The sequence below is a fragment of the Rhamphochromis longiceps genome, linkage group LG6, assembly GCF_057381845.1.
Source record: "Rhamphochromis longiceps isolate RC_006_pf linkage group LG6, R_longiceps_female_GT1.1, whole genome shotgun sequence".
Classification (NCBI taxonomy): domain Eukaryota; kingdom Metazoa; phylum Chordata; class Actinopteri; order Cichliformes; family Cichlidae; genus Rhamphochromis; species Rhamphochromis longiceps.
In genome coordinates, this window is record NC_140562.1 from 35,914,560 (window position 1) to 35,937,694 (window position 23,135).

Consider the following 23,135-nt stretch of genomic DNA (forward strand, 5'->3'; position numbering starts at 1 on the left):
CTGTTCTTGTGATACAGTAACCATGTCCACAATTCATTCAGACAACCCAAAATTATTTATTACAGGAGCAAAATACAGAAATGCAAAGAAAGCCTACTTCTATTTGTCTAGGGCCAGAGCTCATCAGCTTCCCCAAAAGCTAACCCAAATATGTTCAATTGAGAAATTGGGACATGATGAGTAAATAGCTCACCAGGGGCTGAAGCGGCTGAAATGACATCCAGTCATGCATGTTAGAAGGAGAGATGGGAAACTCTGAGCTCAAATAGAGTGCCAAAATGTGAGAGTGAGCTTCCTATAGCTTGAAAGTGTATATGAAGCAGTACAAGTTGGATTTCCAATATTAATTCTGCTTTCTTATGACACAAAAGATGTACAGAAGTAGGAATTGCTTTTCCTGCAAACTGTGGCAAATACCAGAATTAATGCCATCACTGCTGGAATTGAGTAAACTTTGGTACTGTTTAGGCTGACAATGCACCCTGCAATGTAATTTTTGCGACCTGGCGTCTAACACGGCTACAGAAAATCAGTCTCTTTATTTTCTTCTTTCACCTGCTCCCTTTAGGGGTGACCACAGTGGATCATCTTGCTCAAAACATTACAACATCAGTCTCTCTGATGGATAAAATGAAAGTATGGGCAAGACAGCATAGTGGGTGGTGGCTACAGACGTCTGGGAGAAAACCATGGAAAAACCTTTGTGACTTTATGAATTTGTTTTCTGTTTTAACATCTTCTATTCCTATTCCGACTGTAAAGTAATTTTTCATTTATTTATCTTGTGCAGCAACATCTGTAGTTTAGAACAGCTCGGTGAGTCAAGTGTGCCTCAGGAGTGGGCACAAATGGTTATGGCACTCTCCTGACGTCATAGTTTGTGAAAGCACCGTGACAGCCGCTTTAAAAGAAGCATCAGTCAAATGACATGCTTCTTACAGACAACTCACACTATCTTTTGGGTGCATTCAATATTGCTTTCTCGTTTTGTTTGAGGCTCGTCAGAAACTATTGCATGTTTCTTGGACAGTGATATCCTGAAAGTATTTGGTTAAAAGCTCGGTTCAGACGGCAGAACAGCTTGTTTTTGACATTTTTCTAGTTTATTTTCTCAATCGTTTTCTTAATTGGGTGATTTTAGCAGTAATCTGGACTGAATGTCATGGAACATTGTGTACTCATTTTACTGAGTGTCTCTTTGTTCGCTGTGGTTGCAGTGACAGGAGGTGGCTGTACACCAGTGTGAATCAGCCTCTTAAACTGGCATGCTTCAGCTCCGCAGCATAATGACATGAGCTGGACAGGTGTTCCACACAGTGATTGAGAAGATAGTCAGTTGTGAACGTGTCGGCTGATTACATGTTTGGAATTGGGAGAAATTGTGTTTTAAGAGCGCAATAAAGTGAAATATCAGTGATTCACAAAAGACCTCAAGTGTGATTCAAGGTTGGAATTAGAGGACTTGTTGTTATTCAAGATCAATGCAGTTGCTGCTCTGTGTGTTGCTGTCCTTGAATACTTATTCAAGCATCTGTGAGTTTAGTCATACATAAAGACAGCCAAACCTGCGCACACAGCAGCTATTGTGGGAATGAAAGCTTAATCTTACCATTTCTGTCAGACTTTTTGTAGAAAGGACATTAAATTGAAATTTTAAATATTCACTTTAACACTAGCACTTCTAAAATGGGTACTTAATGTTTAAGAGCCTCTTTGGTTTAATTCAGAAAGATTTAGATAAATCTTTTCAATTTTTGTCAGATAGTGTTCCACTCCATCATTCACGCCTCAATGCGCTGCTCTAATCCCCAGATACAACAGATGCTAAATATAATCCAGTTCCTTTAACTATTATTGTAACTTCCTTTTTCCATTTTACAGTTCTGGTGTGGATACAGTTTAATCAGGAAAGCCATAAGCATCCTGTTAGATAACTTGAAGCTAGGGATTGTGTGTACAGTGTCTCTCTATGTCTGTCTCCACGTTGGTTGAGTGTTGAGTAATTGCGTATGAGAGCATGAGGGTGGGAATGGATGTTTGTATCTGTGTGTGCCTGTTTGTCTGTGTCTATATGTCAGGTTGGGTATTAGACGCCACCTCTCTGGGGACATCTCGGGCCCTCCAAGGTATGGAGGCCTATCTCCCTGCCCTTTTAAAAACAAGCGCGTTCATGCTGACAGGTGTACACACGGGTGCTCACACACACAAACGACACCCTTTTTGGCTCCTACCTCAAAGTACACTGTGCGCTGTCGATCTTACGTGCTGCACAATAATGTTTAATATTTAGTATTTACTGTTATATTCAGTCAAACAGATGTTCAAACCTCTCAAGTCTGATACTGAGATATCATTCATAAATTTCTATTGACCTGACAGCGTTCTCCCTGCCACTACTCTGTCTTCCCTCCTTGTCACCATCTGCTAGATGAATCACAAACAGGCTGCGTGAAATAACGCCCATTTTGTTTAACCGAATTATCAGAAAAAATTTTTGTTGAAATGATTCCGCTTATCTGACAGTATGATTGCATCTGATCAAGTACCCACATCAGCCAAAATGACACAGAATACAAAAAGCTGTAATTATTTCATCAAAAGATTTGAGCTTGGTGAAAATTGTCATGACAAATGATCATTTGTATAACAAAACTGTAATATTTTCTCTTACTTTCATAAATTTTACCAAAAGAAAAAGATTTTTCTGAACTACTGCGAAAAAAGTTACATCTCTAAGTTAAGCTCTCAAACTATACAACAAGAGGGATTGTGGGAATTCAATCAAAGGGAATGCAGAAACACACTGTGCAGTCCTTCAACAAGGCAACAAAATACGTGGGCAATTATGGCTTGTTGACTGACTGTGAATACATACACTTTATTAGCCAAAGTATTCACTCGTCTTCTTCACATGCATGTGAACTTGATTGATATCCCATTTTTGATCCAAAGGTTTAATATGATGTTGGCCCAACTTTTGCAGTTATAACAGCTTCAACTGTTCTGGGAAGACTTTCCAAGAGGCTTTTTAATTCCTTTTCACAGTCTCTGCTCTTATTCATCCCAAAGGTGATGCCACATTGAGCTCAGGACTCTCTGCAGGGCAGTCAAGTTCTTCTGCCTAAACTTGCTCATTCAGGATTTTAGGCCCTTGCTTTGTGCACTGGTGGGCAGCCATGTTGGAACACGAAGGGACCTTCCACCACTGTTCCATCAAAGGTGGGAGTATGAAATTGTCCAAAATGTCTTGGTATGCTGAGAACACCAGACCAAGCCAACTCTTGAAAAATAGCTCCAGACCATAATCCACCAAACTTTACACTTGGCACAATGCAGTCAAACATGTACCGTTTGCCTCACAACCACCAAATCCAGATTTGACCTTTGATTACCACATGGTGAAGAGTGATTTGTCACTTTAGAGAACGCTGCTGTAGAGTCCAGTGGTGTATTTTACACCACTGCATCCAATGCCTTGCATTGTGCTTGGATATGACTGATTGATCATGGAAACCCATTGCATGAAACTCTCTACACACTCTTTTTGAGCTAATCTGAAGGCCACACAAACTTTTCCACTCTGCAAACTGACGTCAAAGTGACGTCTTTGACATGTCAGTTATGTATGTTCAATTTTGGTACACTGGCGACGTCTTTTTGTTTAACATCTACCGAACGTTTAGTGTTGTCGTACAGCCTCCGTGTACACGCTAAAATGTGCTTATTGTGGACATCTTTTCAATGTCAAACTCATTATAGACACTGTTTTTATATTGCTTCTGCAGTGCCATGTTTATAGAGGGTAGAGGGCATGTTTTCTGTACAGAAACAGTTATGTGTAAAGGAATGCAGGGTCAGAGGACATTTCCAAGATGGTGCGGACTCTTTAGCTAAAACAGAAAGCTAACTTTCATGTTACAGAGTAACATGAAAGTTCTGTAACAAGTTGGATAACAAATTACTTTCCTCTGGAAGTAACTGGGTAATCCACTAAAATGTGCAATAATATAGTACATATTCATTACATTCATGCATGTAATGTCTTTGATATGCTGCTCCTCCTATTAGACATGAATGTAGTTTTAGAGATGGGAATTTAGGTCATATTATTGTTGTGGTTTCTATATGTATCTATAATTATCAGTTTATTCTTACAAAAAAGAACTTGCAACTTAATATTGTTGGCTGTTCATCAGCATTAAAGTAATTTAGCAATTTATTTAACCTAACATCACTTTCCATGTACCAGAGTAGATGGCTTAAACTTTAGCTGCCCTGTGTGTCCTGTAGAGAGCTGGAATATTGGTTGTCCCAACAACAGGAGTCATGACGACAGACATGGAGCATGACTAAAACATTAGGTGTCTGTGAAAGACGCGGAAGGGTAAGTGATATCCTGGAGGGTAAATGGTCGCCCATCTGAGTCTAAATACTGTTTCCACGAGCACTACTATCTTTTACATAACCGCGCAGAGACAATGCAGAGAATGCACGGGTGAATGCACGAGCCAAATAAAACCTCATTCAGTAAAGCTCAGAGGGACAGAACCAGAACACCTGCGCGATCTCAGCACCGATAAACCTGGACGCATCACAGTTCATTTTTTGACTTGCAGGCATGTGTGCATATCTTAGAGATAGAGTTACATAAAAATGTTTATGTGCCCACACTGGTTTGGAAAAGCATCTGGCAGTGAATTAATTCATCAGCCTTTGTTTACTGCCTATTTATATACAGTAATTAATGAGTAAGTGGCACTGGGGGATTGTCTATTGGGATTCATTCCTGACAGGAAACAGCAGTGACAGCAGATCTGTGTTGATTGTGTCAAAATGTCCGACTTGACTCAGCCAAGTGCCGGAGAGCACAGGCAAACCTCATCGATTTTTCTCTACAATTTCCTGTCTATCTTTCTCTTCCCCATCTTCTTCTGTCTTTCCCCCTTAGCTATGTATGATAGATCACATTATGATGTATATTAGCGCTTCATGTAAAATGGATAAGTTCTGAAGCGATGAATTCTCTATATCTTTATTCCACTTTTTCTCCAGCATATTTCTGGTCCAGTTGCTGCACAACTAAAAAACTATAGAGTGATACATCGCTGCAGGAAAAACTGTCTGCACTGAGGATTTAGTTAACACAGACTTAGAATAAGAAACTCTTTCCTCTATATTTCTGCTCAAAGGATATCTTAATGGTTTCTTGACAAAGATAAGTAAACAGACTCTGCTACACTGAAACGTTTGACAATGAGTATCAATGAAAACATACAGTAAACAATACAGTAAACATACAATAAACATTAAAATATGCCAATCTTTTGATAATGTTTGGCTGTAGCTTTGACTCTCTCTCAGTTTAAACATGGTTTCCTATTTATATCTCAGATATAAGATAAAACAAGTCATAAAATAGCCTTTTTCAAACTAGAAGACTAAATTCAGTTACGGCAGGATGTGGTACATTTGTTCCAATACAGCAGTGTAACTCCATTCTATCCTTCCTTCCAATTACTTCCATTTCATCCTGTCCCTAGCATGCCCCTTGGTCACACCAAACCTCTGCATGTCCTCCTTCACTACATCCATGAATTTTCTCTGTGGTTTTCCTCTTTTCCTCCTGCCTAGAAACTCCATCGTCACCATCCTATCACTATACTACATTAGTAAGTGAATCATATACACCAGCGGTCTCCAACCTTTTTTGCGCCATGGACCGTTTTATGCCCGACAATATTTTCACAGACCGGCCTTTAAAGTGTCATGGATAAATACAACAAAATAAAACTAGTACCGGTACCGAAAAAAAGAATATTTATTCATAACACACTTGAAAAGACCCAGGAAAACCGAGTTAACAATAAAAACGATAACAAAATAACGCTAAAAACCGATAAAAACCCTGAAAACCATACATTTCACACCCGAGCCTCAACTCTCGCGGCCTGGTACCATGGCCCGGGGGTTGGGGACCGCTGATATACACAGTGTACCTGATAAAAGTGTACTAACAAGTATCTAACAGAGACATAATGGAAGAGGAACTTGTGTATTATATTATATTATCCACCAGCTGATAGGCTTCCTGTGTGGCTTCTGGATTTGAAGCAATATTAAAAACAATATTGTAACAAATAATTGCAACCAAATAAATGTAGCATTAAAATCTGCAGTGAAATCCAAAAATGCATCTTTTTTGAACACTAACATGAGTTATTACTACATAAAAAACAAATACAATGTAGTTTTTAGAAACAAACACATTTACATTTTAAGTTTTAAAAGCTGATTTTCTTGCTCATTTCTCTTTATGAAGTTGTTGTTGATAATTACTTCTGTCAATCAGCTTAGACACGAGAGAGAGAACGCTATATATAATTTTTACAGTCATGTAGAAAAGAAGATTTCCACAGAATGCTATGCAATCCTGTGAAAGATTAAGTGCACATTTACAAATCCACTTGATTAAGAGATCATCAACAAACTCTGGTATAGTTTGGCTGTTTGCTGGTCTGGTTTACTCAGGTCTGTGTTAATGCAGTCTCACAATCCTGGAGTGGATGTTCCAGCAAATTCACTGCATGCAAAGCTCAGAAAAAAACAAGACTAGAACTCACACTCAGTTTGTTAAACATTAAAGTTCATGACAGTTCATTTAAATAGACTGAACAACAATGGTTTGTTTGGAAGGATTGTCAGAAGAAAGCTTCATCTCTCTACAAAGTTTTACAAGCTATTAAATCATGAGGCATACTGAGTTTTTCACAAGGCTGAATAGAGTCTTGTGAAAATGTTCTTGTGCTCTGTATGATTGTATACACATTCTCCCACTGCAAAACTTCCAGTTGTGGGGTCAAATGAAAGTCAAGGGCAAGGATTTAGGTACCACCCACTCACATACAATTCCGTTTGTGGGATGGCTAGAGACAGAAGAAGTTCAATTTTACGCACCAAGAAAGTGAATGAAAAAAAATATTGGAAGAATACTAGTGGTGTAATTTGAAAGCAAGACTTGCGGGAGGTGTGGGAGAGCATAATGGAGGCTACAGAGATGGTTATTGTAGAGTGTGAAGAGATAACGGAAATAGGGGGAAACTGAAAAAGGAAGAAATCCAGCCGAACAACAACGGGAGTGTGTTTAACCCAATCCTTTAGATTTAAAAAGGGAGGGTTATTACCACCGATGGGTGAACAGGGTAATAGATGCAGTCCAGAAACAGTAAGAGTAAGATTGACACAATAGAGCAGGGGATGACGCAGGTAGTGATAAATGTGAAGGTCCTATTCTTTTCAATTTTGCTGCCAGTTAGAAAAACTTCCAGAATGGTCAGAGAGTCATTAATGAATGCAGCCACAGTGGCATCACAGGCACATGCATGAATGTCACAGTTAGCTGCACAGAATAAAATAAATAAAGAAATAAAACTAAATATAGCTAATAGCCGCCATCAAAAATTACTGTTGTTAATTGCTGTGAGTTAACAAGCTGTTAGCTATATTTATAATGAGTGTAACAAGCATGAAATGATGACCCTGTCTTAATTTTATCATGTATGTGCTATATTAAGCACCACATTTCTAAAAATGACATTCATAGAGAAAAGGGAGTGTAATGTACTGTTGATGACAATACTGTATATACACATCTCTCTTTTTTGACATGTGTTTATAACATTGTACAGTGGTGGAAACATGAGGTTTTACAGAGTTTTTAACGTTTCCACTTTTGTCATTATGAATTCACTGCAAAGATAAAACCTTTATGAATGAATGAATGAATCAAGGCTTTATTGGCCACATGCAGGTTGCCCCGCAGTGGAATAGAACCCCCCGACTTACACGCACAACATAGACATCACATGGGAATACAGGTCGGAGATCGGCAGCGTTACAGAAAAACACTGAAAAAGTACACAACAATGGGAAAGTAGAAGAGGAAAAAGAGACCTCCACTCATACTGGGCTCCTAGGAGGACAGCATGAGAACAGGAAACAAAAAAACTCCTCTGCATGGAGAGCTCATAAATGTCCACAGTACAACATTATGGAGCACGTGACAAGCCACAGGGTTGGGTAGGGGGTGAGGAGTAATCCGAAGGAAACACAGCAGTCATCCTGCCCTGCGCTATTATTCTAGCGTGGGCCCAGACCCGCCGTGGTCTCCAGGAGGGGATATAATGAGGATATGCAAATAGGTTGGAAATGGAAAATCCTTTACTGTTCTTTGTTGTGTTTAAGCTATAGTAATGTTAAAGTCTGGGTCTGTGCCCACATATTAGACTAGTCAGATAATTGTTTGTTCAGCATGTGCAGCACAGTGGCGCAGTAGTTAGTACTGTTGCCTCACAGCAGACTAAATAGGTGAAACAGCTAAGAAAATGCAGAAAGGAATTTCTTTAGTGTACATTTTCAATTCAGTGCTTTTCAATTTGGAAAAAATACTGTTGCAACAACTTTACATTTTCAGCCTATTCACATAACATTACTTCTTCAGAGATATTCTGCTGTTTCTGACTTGTTATCGCAGGGATCATTTTAGATGTAGTCCAAATCACAGCACATCCATTATCTTTAACTCATATGTGGCAATTTTCTTAGAAAATGACACAATTTCAAAATTAGATATGAGGCCATCTGCCAAGTTTGATGTAATTACAGGCTGAGCGTTTATTATTATTGTCATTTCAGCTTGTCTGCCTGACATCCCTCTCACTCACAGAAATGATAGCCATGCTTCATTACACATAACACAAACTTTGTAGCAAGAGTTAGTAACTTTTCATAATTCTTTAATGGCTTTTTTTTTTTAAATAAAAAAAATGCACTAAACACTCCCAAACATCCCATGGGTACTCTTGCACACTTCCCTCTGTACCATTCAGCAATTAGCAACTCAGAGACAGCGTTCACACACCGTGTGTTACTTAGAATAGAGTAGAATAGCCTTTTATTGTCATTGCATATGTTCAACAAAATTGTATCAATTCCATTTTTTTTCTTTTATACCCCCATTCCCAACACATTCCCATTAATTTATTTTTGACAGTCACAAGGACGTATATCCCTGTAAGCAAACTGTGTTTGTGAAACACACTAAAAGTTCAGCAATTTAAGACATCTGTAAGGCCTCATGCCACATTGCCCTGCAGCCAGTTAAATAGCCACAAGGGTGTCTCATGATGATGACATCAGATTGAGGAGTTAAATTATTGTGATTTTAGCTGACGTACACCAACTTTGTTTCAGCAAGCTGGGGCAATCTGCGCTTATAGTGTGTGTGTGTGTGTGCGTGCATGTGTGTGTGTGTACAGAATGCGTCACGAGCCACTCTAGGTCAGTGTTGATGAATTAAACAACTGTGTTTATATAGCAGGCCTTCTTTCAACACGCATGCATAAAAAGAATACCCGCAGATCAACAAAGTTTCACCCTTCAGCATGTTCTGCTATCCTGTCTTTATTTCATAACTAATGAAAACAAAGCAAATGTTCCCTCTTAAAACAGAATAAATGTTAATGGGTATCAGCTTAGTACAATTTTCCACTCAGAAATAAATGGAAATTCACAAGAATCTCAGATTAGTACATTTCTTTCAAGCTCATTGCTGAAATTGACATTTTGCACGGTTCATACTGAGTTCTACCATAACAGAGGGAAGAAAACAAAAAGGCAGGACCCTTGATGTAATGAGAAAACTCAAGGAGGGAAAGCAATGCCTGTAGCACCATTGTCACCCTGTAAACTGTGCCAGAGTCTTGCTGGTGTTTTTGTTTTTTGTGCACCTCTCACTTTTTTGTAACCTGCCATGTGCAGTGCTGAGAGCAGCGGGGAGGCTGGCGTGGGCAACTTAAAGACATAATTGTACTTCTGTGTCCGTCATTGTCACCAGTTTAATGGAGCCCAGAGATTTTTAGATTTCACAGAGGGAGATGCTGGAACAGTCTGAAAAGATGAAAGGTTCTGGAGAAAACTGTGAAAAAAGTTGTTTGCTTTTTGAATTGATTTCTTCTACTGAGTGGTGACACCTTTCATTCAGCCGAGTACTGCATCAGGTTTGGAGCTCCAGTATTAACGGTGACAGGATTGTGGTGACACAGCTGGCACACAAAGTATCAGTATTAGTTCAGGCAAGTCACAAAGTCCAAGTCAGCCAGCAACCCCAGTACATTAGCTGACACAACCCATCTCAGTGCCAGCCTGTATCTCCTGATGGCTCAACTAACTACCCTTCACAAATCCAATTGGCAAATATTATAGTGGGCACACCATTTAAGTTTGTTGAACAATGTACCACCAGGTTCGGTAATCCAACTTCACCTTAGCGTATCCATTTCATGCTGTCTAACGTAATCGATGTCCTGGATGAGGGTTCTGTGCTCTTATTTCCAAGAACAGAGTCATGCCGCCAAATATAAATTACTGCAGAAGGAACTGGAACAGTCTTCTCTTGACCAAACTGCTCCTGACTGAAATGTACATGTGCACATTTGTATGCAGGAGAGAATGACTAATAAGAGATTCTGAATCACTCTCTCTGTTCTTTAACTCATTGTAATGAAATAATAACAAATGCAGGATCAAATACAGGACTCTACAAAAGAAAAGAAAAATGAAATACGCAAGGCTGGCTTTAACATAAACCTTCTCTTTCTCAGCATGTTAACAACAGTCAGGGACTTTGAAGTTCGACACAAGAAAAACAAACCATCCAATCAGCATTAAGCAGTTGGTTATTTTGTTTTGAACGTGTAATGTAATGCAGAAAATAATGCACTCCTGTGCATGTGTGTATTTATGCTTTCTGATGTGAGGTAACCTATGATGTTTGATTTAATCTTGGTAATTAGGTCTCGTGGAGTTCAGAAAAGAGTGCAAGTCTAGCCTGTGGTTTAATTGCATCATTGAATATGTTGTAATTTGGGCTTCCATTCACTTCTTATAATGCTATCGTGAGCCTCTGTTTTTCTTGCGTGATGCCACAGATAAAAAAGACAGTGAGAATAATAACTGGCTGTTCAACTAAGCGGCAAATGTCAGTGTGTGTTTATATCATCCTTTCTGCTTAAACCAGAAGTCAAACACAGCTCCTTGTAGTTTACCTGCTAGACTTTACAGTTGCTGAAAAGACTGGAGTTCATCCTTGCACAAGCAAACAGGAGAACATCTTATCGCCTTCAGTGGAGCTACTATTTATTTATTTATAGCTGTTTCTAGAGTGGAGTAATTTAAGTATTAATTAAGCCTTCCAGTTCATCAACAGCCATAACACATCTCAGCTGTTCCTCGTGGACTTTGGTGTTTTATGCATTTAATAAATATTCTCTGTGCATAATGTCAGCAATCCCATAACAGATATTTTTTTAAATCTATACATTAAAAAAAAACCTTAAATGCAGTTTGTTTGTTTTGCCTCAGCTGTAAATTCATGGAAAACCAAGTGGCAGGTTTTGAACTTTACGGCCCCCATGCTTTTGTGTGCACCAAGTAATGCAAGTATTGCATTACTTTCATCAAATTACATTTTTCAGTAACAGAGTAATGTAATGTCCTACTGTGTTAAATTCAGTAATCACAACACAACTGCAATTATGTCGTTACTTGCATTACAGAGGTTCTGAATTTACTGTATCTGCATGGCAAGTGGATAGAAAAAAAAACTTCAAACATGGCCTTTATCTTGCGCTACAGTAATCTTATTTTAGTTCAAGAGCAGGAGAAGGAAAATAATGGAGCAGTCTACACCTTTTGAGGAGTGAAAAACTTGTAGACTGCTCCCCCTACATGTTTTGAGGAGTGGAGTGAACAGTCGAATGAACAGGAGCACAATGGTAAAGTGAAAACTGGATCCAGGACAGAAATAAGTGGATTTTACTGCAAAAACAACTCCGGCTTTTTGCAAGAATCTGCACAGAAAGCTAGTAAAGAACCCAGAGTAAACATTTCAGATCACCATATGAAGTAATGTGAAAGCAATGTAAAGAGTAGTGTAATATTATGTCTCCAGGTCCATATTCAATTCAAAATCTTAGTATAATGGCAAATAAAGCATGGTCATAAAAAGCAATTGCTATTAGTACGGCTGGGCCATATCATACCGTTCACGGTAATACTGGTATAATGTTAGGCAATGAAAATGAGAAAAAATTAGAAAATGAGATATCGCGATAGAATATGGGTAAAACGCACGCGCAGTGCCTTTGTGTTCATACGCACATGGCGGAAAAAGCACGGCAGCGACAGAGAATGAGAAGGGCGAAAGCGTATCGTTGAATGAAACAGATGAACCATGTTTACAATTGGTTTGTAAACATGATGTAACTTCAGTGGTGTGGAACTGGTTTGGCTTTTGTCTGGCAGATGCACACCAAAGCACATTTTTGGTAGAGCATGCAAGCGGGCCGTCGTTATTACGAACCAATTTTATGTGGTACGCGGCGCTAAAAAATCGCTGAAAAATGTTTTAGTACGACTTTGCTAAGCTACGAAGCCGTACCGCACGATGGATTGTCGGAGCATTACTGCTACTGTAGTCAGGAGCCTCGCAGAGTGATACGTACTGTGCTTTAACATAATATTACCGCATTGTGTGTATATAACCAACTTTTAAGTTTTGTGGGTATTATGCATGGTTACGCTCAGAATATGTCGGCCAATTTCCACTGGAAATGCCTTTTTGTTAAACTGTCAGCAAGGAATTTGCATTTGCGCTGTTACATTTTTATATAGCTTTAATGCACATAAAAAACAGCTGCTTGTTTAAGTGAAAATACATTGATGGGTTTTTTTCCACAAATAAAGTTAATGAGTTATTAAGTATTTTGTCTCGCATCAATTATATTGTCAGTAATATCGTTATCGCAAATTTTCAAATATATATCATGATAAATATTTCTGGCCATATTGCCCTGCCCTAGCTATTATTTTCAGCTGCATTTTATATTTAGCCAACAAAAGCTAACTAATATCTTGTGAACGCTTTCATGACAGCATGAAAATGTTAGCATTCAGCTTAAGTACAACTATAATAGCATACAGTGTCATAGAGGACAGTAACATTCAGGGTCCTTCCACAGTCTTTTGCTTTACTCTAATATAGCAGTTTAAAACCTTTTTACACCTGACATGCCTCATTTTCAAAAGTCCAACAAGAAAAGTTCAAGCTTCACACTCCATCATTTTTTATCAAATTTTAACAATAAAACACTGCATCCCACAACCGCACAAAGTAAACCGATGCATGTCTAAATCTGTTAAGAAGACGCAGACTGTCCCACCTGTATGCATATGGATCACACCTCCCAAACCAATAAGATTTGAAAAGAAAGCAAAATCACACAAGTAGGAGCTGAATGTATGTCTGGGCAGGTAACATGGCCAGTATGTGCAGGTGGTGGTGTGATTATACTGAAAGTGAACGAACCTTAAGTCTTATTTAGCTCCATTGATACTGACTCAGAGTTGCATGTTTAGAATGGCTAAAAACCTTAATCGGCTTTGTATGTAGCCCTAGCTTCATTCTTGGAGTACTTCCCGGGAAAATATCAAGTATCATATCAGCCATCACTCACTGGATGCAGTCCCTAAGCATGAAATCACTTGAGTTGCAACACTGACACCCACACACTGTTCCTGCCACGCAGACAGAAAAAGCAATCAAGGTATGACGGTTAGGATATGACATTCCAGGGAGTAAGCGCTGATTTTCTACACAATTGGCATGCTGTGACATGGGGTGATAGTGGCAAATCCTAACAAGTCACTCTGTCAAACCACAACTGCACAATTTACATCTGTGGTTTACAATCTTCACAGCCTTTATATCTTGGGGTAGTTAGTTGGGTTTGGGAGTAAAGTGGTCTCTGTCACTTAGTATGGATATCATACTAAAGAGAAACAGAGCACAGGGTTGCATAGCTTAAGAAGAAGGAAGAAGAATAGAGGAACAAATGTTAAGCCTGTTAAAAGTCCAGGAATCCATAGAAATCTCCAAGCATGGAAAAAAACATAAATATAATTGACTTGTAGATACAAGTAAATGCCTAACATATGTCATTATCTGAAAGAATTGTGAGACTACTTGAGTATCATAGGTGTAGTTTGTGAAGAGTTTTTATAACAATCATTTCACAGCCTCACAGTCACATTCACTGTTTTCATAGTAAAAATGTCCTTGAGATGTGTTGTTTTGTACAAGAGAGTGTGTTTGTACAACTTCAGGGCTAGACCTCTAAATATCACACACCGAAAATATGTTTAACTTGACTTCCACTGAGAAAGATGAAGAGGTCCATACACTGACAAGATTTGGACAACTGTGCAGTGGATTTTAAACTAAGCATTTAAGATGTGACTGTAGGGCAGCCTTTCAGAGTTTAGCAAACATAATGTATTAACAAACGCCAATGCTGCCAGTGGAAACAATGAACTAGTGTTTTTTGATGATGTACAGAGCTGCTGTCTCTGGTCTGATTCCGACAAATGCTGTGAAAATGAATAATGAACCAAAGCATACTGTGGAAGCAAACCACACCCAGACTTGCTCAAGGCAAAGAAAAGGAATGGGATAGATGATCAGGTGACCATCTATAGCTAAACTAGTCACCTGATCGCAACCCAAAAAAACATACTTTTCAGATATTGAAGAGAAAACTGAAGGTAGATACCCACAAACATAAATTATTAATGCAATGCTTTTTAAAAAAAACAACAACTTTGATCTGAAGCTGAAAGACTGCACTTCGATCACATCTTGATTGTCTGAATTAAAATCCACTGCTGTGTTGTACAGAGGCATAATTACACAAAGTTTGCCATGCTTATGGACCTAACTGTACCTTCTAGCAGTACAGAAGGGTTTATTAAATAAAATAAAATCAGTCTTATATCATAAATGACTCGAAAGGTTCCATGTAAAATCCAACTGATGAGATTTCCCCGGTCTTGGGTTGCAAACCCTTTCTGTCTTTGACTATTGATTGAAAACGTTCTGCCAGTGAAGCCCTAAGACTTTAACATCGATGATTGCCGCAGGTGGAAATGGTTAATGGATAAATATCCTTAGCTTACTTCACCTGCTTTCATGTTTGTAGATCAGTGTCTGTGAATCAATATCTGTCCTTTATAAATCTTCCCTGCATACAGTTGGCCCATCCTGACCAGGCAAATCAAATCTCTGGCCATCATACCATTACAAAAGAGTGGTCTGATGTCTGGGTGAAAGCACCGAGCCCTCAGCCAAGACATTTCTTTTTTATTGAAAAGAGAAAAAAACATATAAGAGGGCAAGAAGACACAAGAGGAGAGAAAAGGTTCCATTTTTAAGAAATTGGATGCAAGCATCAGAACAAACATGGGGTATTTTGTGTTCAGAAGACTACAATTCAGAGCAGGTCTATCTGTGCATAGTATATATGGTGTTAAGGATGGATGAAATGAATACAGTGTTCTTGTGACTGAAAGTAGCCAGTCATAACCTAATCTAAAATGCCCCCGGGACAAGAGTCCAAGTTGGCTTCTCTAAGGGCAAACCAATCGGTGTGCAGAGCGTTCAGGCGCAAACACAAATAAAAAATACATCAAATACAATAACCATGAAAAGCATCTATGTAACTATTTTCTTTTCTTTCTTTCTTTCTTCCTATTTTCTTTCTAAATAGGATCAGACAATTACAATACATAACCATACTAAAATGTATCCTATTACAGCTATAAAAAGCTTTGACTGTTTTGTGAGGTCATTATATAATTTAAATTGCAGTCACAGTTTTCTATTTAGTTGTAATGCTCTTCTTTTTTTAATATCACAGTCAAGGAAATGATCACAAAAAGCTCAACATTAGACCCTTACAGAACTACAACACTGACTGGTTTATCTGTATAGGGGCACTCTTAGCCTCCACTGACATATTGCACTATGAGCTCTGTCTGAAGCTGCATTAGACAGCTGCGATGAAAGCTGTAAATTACCTGGCAGATATTGGCTAAGGTCTGACGATTTTTACTGTCACTTTTTTCTTTTTTAATCAAGTGATTACATAAGAACAATAAATTTACAGTTAAAGAGAAGACACCTTACTTGTTGATGTTACATGGTCCTTAGCTGCAGATGAAAAATGTTAGGAAACTGGAACTTTTTAGGCACATACAGCAATAACATTGCCGTAAAGCAAAAGGAAATATAAATACGTCTCATATACAACTTACATCTTTGCAGTTTTGTGTTAATGCAAAACACTAAAACTTGCTTTGCTGGAAGAGCTTGTCTACTTCATGGCTTTGCTAGAGATATTTATCACAACTCAACTTTTCCACAATCCGATTTAAGTGATCACGGACCTTTCGTTCCACATTAACAAACCACACGAGATAAACTAACACTGGCATTTCATATTATTTAGTTATCTGATGTCCCATCCCTTTAGAACAGCCCAAATTAACTGGTCCGAATTTATATTAAAGGCTATCTGTGCTTCCGATGATAACTGACGGAAGAAGAGGCACATTTAACAAGGTTTGCCAGTCCCTTCATGTGCCCGGCGCACTCACATATCCTTGAGAATCAGTCATACAAGAGCACAGAGGCGTGGAAGACAAGAAGGACTTTGTGAATGACAAGAAGGATTGCAACTGTGTAAATGCATTCAATAAGAACAGTCCTAACACTTTAAAAGCAAAAAGGAAACAATCACCTAAAGCCTCAGCTTGTAGAACACTTCTAAAAGCTGAGCTTCACATTTCAGTCAATGATGCCGGAGAAAAATTATGCCGGCTCCAAAAAAATAAATGAATAACACTTAAACAATGTCCCTCAACAGAGAAACTCGCATGTGACAACCAGAATTTTCAGTCATCACTTTTTGTGATGACAGAAACCAGAAAATCAGATAAACAGTGCGAACTCCAACCAGTTTGTTTTCTTTTCTTCTTTTTTTTTTACCTATGCTTCCAGACCTCCTCTTGCGCTCTTGGCACCCCCACACTGCCCGCTGTTCATCCGGCCCATCACAGCAGGTAGGTCCACAGCAGACAGACTATGTACAGTGTCCAGAGGCAGATTTATAAAGTAAGAACGAAAAAACAACCTGTGAGTTCTCAAATTAGCTCTAGTCCAGTTAAGCAGCACTGGGTCTTTTTGTTTGTTTCACTCTTGATGTCTGTAAATCACTTTTTAAAGTAAATGTCGCTCTCTTTGCAGTGCGGTCCGCTGTGCGCTGTACTCAACGCTGCGCTCTTAATGGCACTCCGCGCTCCTGTATTTCACAGAAAGCGATGTAGAACAAGGACTCCAACTTCCGGTGTCAAGTTTCAAAATACAACTCCACATGATGAACGGCAGGAACAATGTATGTGTGTTTCTATACCTGAGTCAGTCTGTATAAGCACAAGCACTATCAGAATTGTAATAATTTCGGTGGTGACATTTATTTACCCATATAAATAAAAATGATTAGACTTTAACAAATGAATGTGGCAATAGAAGGTGATTTAACATTAGGTGCACGAATAAAATGAGCAGGAAAAAAGATGCTGGAGAAAAAAAGGCCTGCGGGGAAACTATAATGAATCAAAGTTATTAAGTAACAGGTCAAAATGCTACACTAATATATCACAACTCCAAAAAGTTAAATATGCTCCTGCCTTATGTGAGAGGTTTACTTGAGTTATCATGTAGGACTGTGTATGTTGTGTCTAAGCAGACTTCACAAAATCAGCGCACATCTATTGTATATTAAGTTTGATTTCAGCTTTAATAGATAGATAGATAGATAGATAGATAGATAGATAGATAGATAGATAGATAGATAGATAGATAGATAGATAGATAGATATGATATGATAAAATGAATAAAAATGCAAAATATATTATATATATTATAAAATATTATAAAATATTGTTCAAGTAAAGTTAGAAAAAACAATTAGGAAAAAAATAACAGGTATAACAAATAAAATGACTGGACAAAACCAGGAAATAACTGTCCATCAATCCATTTCTTACCAGTTATTCAGTTCATGGTCGGTGGGAACGTAGCCTATCCCAGCTACTATAGGCCAGTCTGTGCAGGGCTAACACAGAGAGACACAAAATATTCACAACTATGGATAATTCAGAATCACCAGTTGCTGGAGAACCCAGAGAAAGTCACGCAGATAAATGGAGAACATGCAAAATGCGTACAGAAAGCCTTCACCGAACAGTGGATTTGAACCCACTGCTTGTTATGAGGCAGCATTGCTAACTACACCGTGCCATCGTGCTGTTCTCAAAAAAAAAAGAAAAAGAAAAAAAGGTCAGAAATATAAAACCCAGTGACACCCAGGGTCTAGGTAAAGCCGACGATATAACGTGTCATACATTTATTTCAAAGGTGTTTAATTTTCCTCATTTTTCTTTTTCCAAATGTCGCAACATGTTGTGATACCTGTAAAACTGGTATTCGCTTCGATTGCAGATACTTTCTTAGTACAACTGTATGATGGATATTTTATTTAGGCTATAAATTTTACACCTTTCCCTCGTAAATCCATATACAAAAGTTAATTTGGCATGATTTGATTTATTATGAAACGAAATTCGCTTAACTTCCGGGAGGCTTATTCCTAAACATGGTTAGCTTTATGTAGGTCCGTTCCCACCGGTACTTTTAACTGAATGTGATTGAATGTTTTTCCTTTCTAACTCAAGTGTTGGCCCTGAAGAGGCGATCACAGCAGAGTTTTCCATCTGGAATATATATAATAAAAATAAAATACTAAATAAGTAATCACTTGATGGTTACCAGTGACACACAGTGATTGGAGTGGGGAGTGGGTGGGAAGAAGTGAAAATAGACATCATTAAATAAATGCAATGCATAAATAAATAAATAAATAAATAAATAAATAAAATAAAATAAAACTATCCAGCAGACTCAAGAGGTAACACGAATAAATGACTCCAAAGTCAGCACATCTTAAGAGATTCGTTGTGTGCACTTTTTAATGTTTGGTAACATTGAAGCTCCAGTGGTTTGCTGGCAGTAAGGAATCCATCACGATTCCGCCCCCAGTATCCTAAAAGGGAAACAAAAAACAGAAAACGTCAGTAAGAGGCGGCATTTAGCTGATAAATAAATAAATAAATAATTAAGTAAGTAAATCTTGTCCACTCTTAGCCATGGATGCAATTAAAAACATGATTACATGCAACATTGCAATAAAAAATCCACTGCAAAATGAGGAAGTCATTTTCATAGTCATACTGGTCAGAAAATAACCGAGTTTTATTGTTTTAAAGTGTGTTTGTGTGAGGTATACTACCTCCCTCTAATCCTAGATGTTTGTAGGCAACTCAACTCAGAAATACCTGCACAGAAATACTTTGAATGGGACAAAGCATAATTTACCCATCAACACGGATCAAAGAGAACAAAAAAGAAAAGAAAAAGAAAATAGCAAGTATATGGTATATAGAATACCACAGGAAGCCCTTTCCAATGGGTGCCAGCAGGAATAGGATATTAAGAAATTAGGGGTGTGAATTCAAAAGATTTCTGATAGCTCATCTGATTTCTCTATTAAGAACAATGCATTCATAAGAGCAGCTGAGAAACTGCTCAGACTTTTCTACTCCCAGGAGTTGATCACAGCTTGAGGAAGTAAAAAAGAGTGGAAAAAAGTCAAATATCAAAAGCAACCAAAATGACATTTGATTTGTGTTTTGTTGCATGATATATGAAAGAGTAAATGAACTTAGACAACAACCTAAACATCTGCACTACATTAGAATTCTGACAGAAGTTTATATGTAAGAAATATTAAATGTCAGTTTGCATTTTGAATTAAGCATTTACTTTTACGTGGCATTTACCAATCAAAGGACAGCGCTGTCCTGCTTGGTTCTGTGGCAAACAATGGCACGTGTGATATGAGCAAGGTTTTCGTTTCTCTTTTTGACCTTTGTTTCTTTACACAGAAGACGTTACATGGGGGGTTTTTTTTGTGTACAATAAAACAAGACTTCAAAGACTTTGTTCATGATATTGAGCTCATCATTGATAACTATAGCAAACAAAAGTAATCTATTTAGGTATTCCAGAGCCTAATATAATAATGAACATGTTTTCTTATTATTTTATTACAGACAGTATGTCTGCAGCTATTCCTTTGACTTCCCTGCCTTCCTGAATGTCCATGAGGCAGTTTTGGTTTGGCAGTGTAGAGAATAGGTAATGACACAATATCAGTTTTCATATTTTATATCATACAGAAGTTTTTTAAATAAGCTGTTTCAAAAAACAATTTCACCATGTGGTAATACAGAAACAAGTTAGATAACATGCTTGTAGGCGACTGAGACCGCTGAAGCATGAAAGTGGGGGTCATGTAGAAAACCCACATGCTGATAAAGCAACAAGATTCATGAGGGAAATGATACTGGAAACCATGTTTATTATCCCGTCTCTTCAATTTCAGCTCTGTAAACTGGCTATACGCCTGCAGTAACACAGGGTCCTCAACCATCAGGAAAATGAAAATATGGTTAAATGGAAGTTCAGTTCATTTTAAAAGAAAATTTGCCTCTTCTGTGTCAAAAAGGACATACAGTTTCAACTGCTGACATTTTTGTCACAGATGATGCTCATAAAAATGACAAATTAGCATTAAATTTTGCTCATTTCTCTTGCACATTTGCAGCCTTTATTTTTTTTACAGACAGTGATAAACAGAAAGTAAAGAGAGGAGGTGAGTGCTGTACGTTGGCATCGGTGATGCTGGTCAGGAGAGAGCCGCCATGTGAATTTTAAACTGATAACACGATGATTCAGGGGGAAAATGAATGGGTCATGAGGCACGGATAGACTGGAGTAATGAATGAATCAATATGGTACAGAGAATGAAGCAGTAAGAAGTAAAATGTGCCAAAACTTAGCTGACCAGCGAGGGGTCTGCTGTAGAAGGCTTGAGCGCTACCAATCAATTTTCAAGAGAAACAGACAAACAGCAGCGAAAACATTGCTTGGCAGAGTAATAAGTACGTCAGAAGGAAGACATATCGAACCGAAATGTTGTTGTGCATACAAAAGCATTTACAGTGCACTGAAGCGCATTTATTCTTCCAAATGAGTGGTTTAAACACAGAGATTTTAAAAATGTCTGACTATCTGCCAGTTTAATTTACTCCCTGAATTTTCTTTTCCACATTATGCCATTAAAATCGTTTGTTTTCTGATGATTGTCACTTTAATTCCTCGTGGTAATTAATTAACCATGATAAGAGTTGAGGAATGAAATCCAGCCCAGTCACATCACGATTCATCATTCTGGAATGGATTTGAGCGATGAGGCTTATTTTTTAAATCACATGGCAGGACCTTGAGCTGAGAAGCCTGCCGTCAGCTGCCACAGCCTTTGCATGAAAGTCACAAAAAAGCTTCATAAATCTGTCAGATATGTCTGAATATTTTTTTTTCTGAGTTAGCCTCTTATTTCATGTTAGACATTATTGTCTTTCTCCTCTTCCTCAGTCTGCCTCCTCTTTCCTCGTATTGTAGGTGGTGCAAATCAGTAAGTGTTGCCTCTGACCTTGAGCTGCTAAAGCTTCATCTTAAAGCACGATTCTCAAACGTATGCTGGGCAAGGACGAATACTAGCAGCAGTGTTTTACGTTTTATTTTTTGCAATACGAATGATAAAAAAAACTGTTATTCAAGCTGTGAAATTGAATTGAATGTTTAGGTTCACAGAGAGTTGGAAGCTGAATGATTAACGTTTCCAGTCAGCTGAGAGCAGTTTAATCAATGAACAAAGAATCATTTATTTATGACATCGGTCCCTCTCTGCCCCCCCCCCCCCCCCCCCCCCTTCCAGACATGCTCTGTTTTGAATCAAAATTTGTCTCATACATTTTTTCCACAAAAAAAGGTGTTATGTATTTAGTAAAATCAGTTTATAGTTTTGTGGTACTACTTTCTGTGTAAAGTAGAGAACACCAAGTGTGGTGCATGTGCGCATTGATATGCCTGTGCGTTCCCACAACATGGTTATTAAAGTAAGTTACTAACAACCAAAACGGTGTTGTTACTTTACCAGTTAAGTTATAAGAGAGAACATAACAAAAGGATAACTCCCCCCCCCTCCCCCTTCCTTATTCAGTTACTAGACAAATATTGTGACTTTCAAAAGTTTAACCAATTCGTAGAAACCACTATTTGAGGTCACTTAGATGATCCATTCTCCATGTATGTGGTGCGGAAAAGTCAAATTTCCACTTGACTATTAGTAACTAATTGGCTTCCAAACCAGTGTTAGGACCACAAGGCGCTGAAAAACTCTGAAAGCGCTTGGATTAAGGATGACAGAAAATTTAATTGCAATTTAATTGCAATACTTAAAAAGTGTGAAAATATATTTTTTATTGGAGAGACCTTAAAAGTTTGGGCCTTTGCAGAAAATGAAGACCACTTTACTCCAAACTCACTTGTAACTATTATCCTGCTCACATCAGGCTATACTGCATCAGTATATGACCTGTGGGCTGTTATGGAATAGTGATGGAGCATGAGACTGCTGTTTGACTGGGCATTGGTTTTCAAATAAAAGCCACAAAGCGGTGTGATGGACCGAGCAGTGAAGGAAACTTAGGCACAGGTTAAAGTCCAAAAAATGATTTTTTATTTAACCCAAAAAACATAATTGGTTAACTCATGCAAAAAGAATCAAAATCTTGGGCCCATAAAAGAGGTCAAACTAACAAAACTCTACTCAAAGTTAACAACACAACTGATAACTCAGACAAACTGACCCAACTGAACGAGACAAAGGGGAAACTTAAATAGTGGCTGATCAGCCCACAAAAACAGGAAAAGGGGTAAAACACACAAAACCTAACTAAACCAAACATAATGAACTCCAATTCCCCACCCAGCTGCCTTAGGTAAGAGGCAGGGTACACCCTGAAGAGGTCTCCAGGCTGTCACAGGGCTCAACACAGAGAAACTGACAATCATTCATACTTAATTTCACACCTATGGTCAATTTAAAATCACAGATTAACCACACTAACTGCTTGTCTTTGGACTGTGGGAGGAAGCCAGAGCACCCCGAGAGAACCCACACAAACACTAACTCCACACAGAAAAGCCAAGGAAGAT

General features: G+C 38.2%; 1 protein-coding gene across 1 annotated transcript in view; it reads right to left on the reverse strand.

The window, feature by feature from the left end:
- The window catches only part of gcgrb (glucagon receptor b), a 51,594-nt gene extending 34,381 nt beyond the window's left edge, over positions 1-17,213 (reverse strand). The window contains exon 1 of the mRNA XM_085410437.1: positions 16,940-17,213. The gene's annotated coding sequence lies outside the window, so the exon portion shown is untranslated. The remainder of the gene's footprint in view (positions 1-16,939) is intronic.
- Between the last annotated feature and the right edge of the window lie 5,922 nt (positions 17,214-23,135).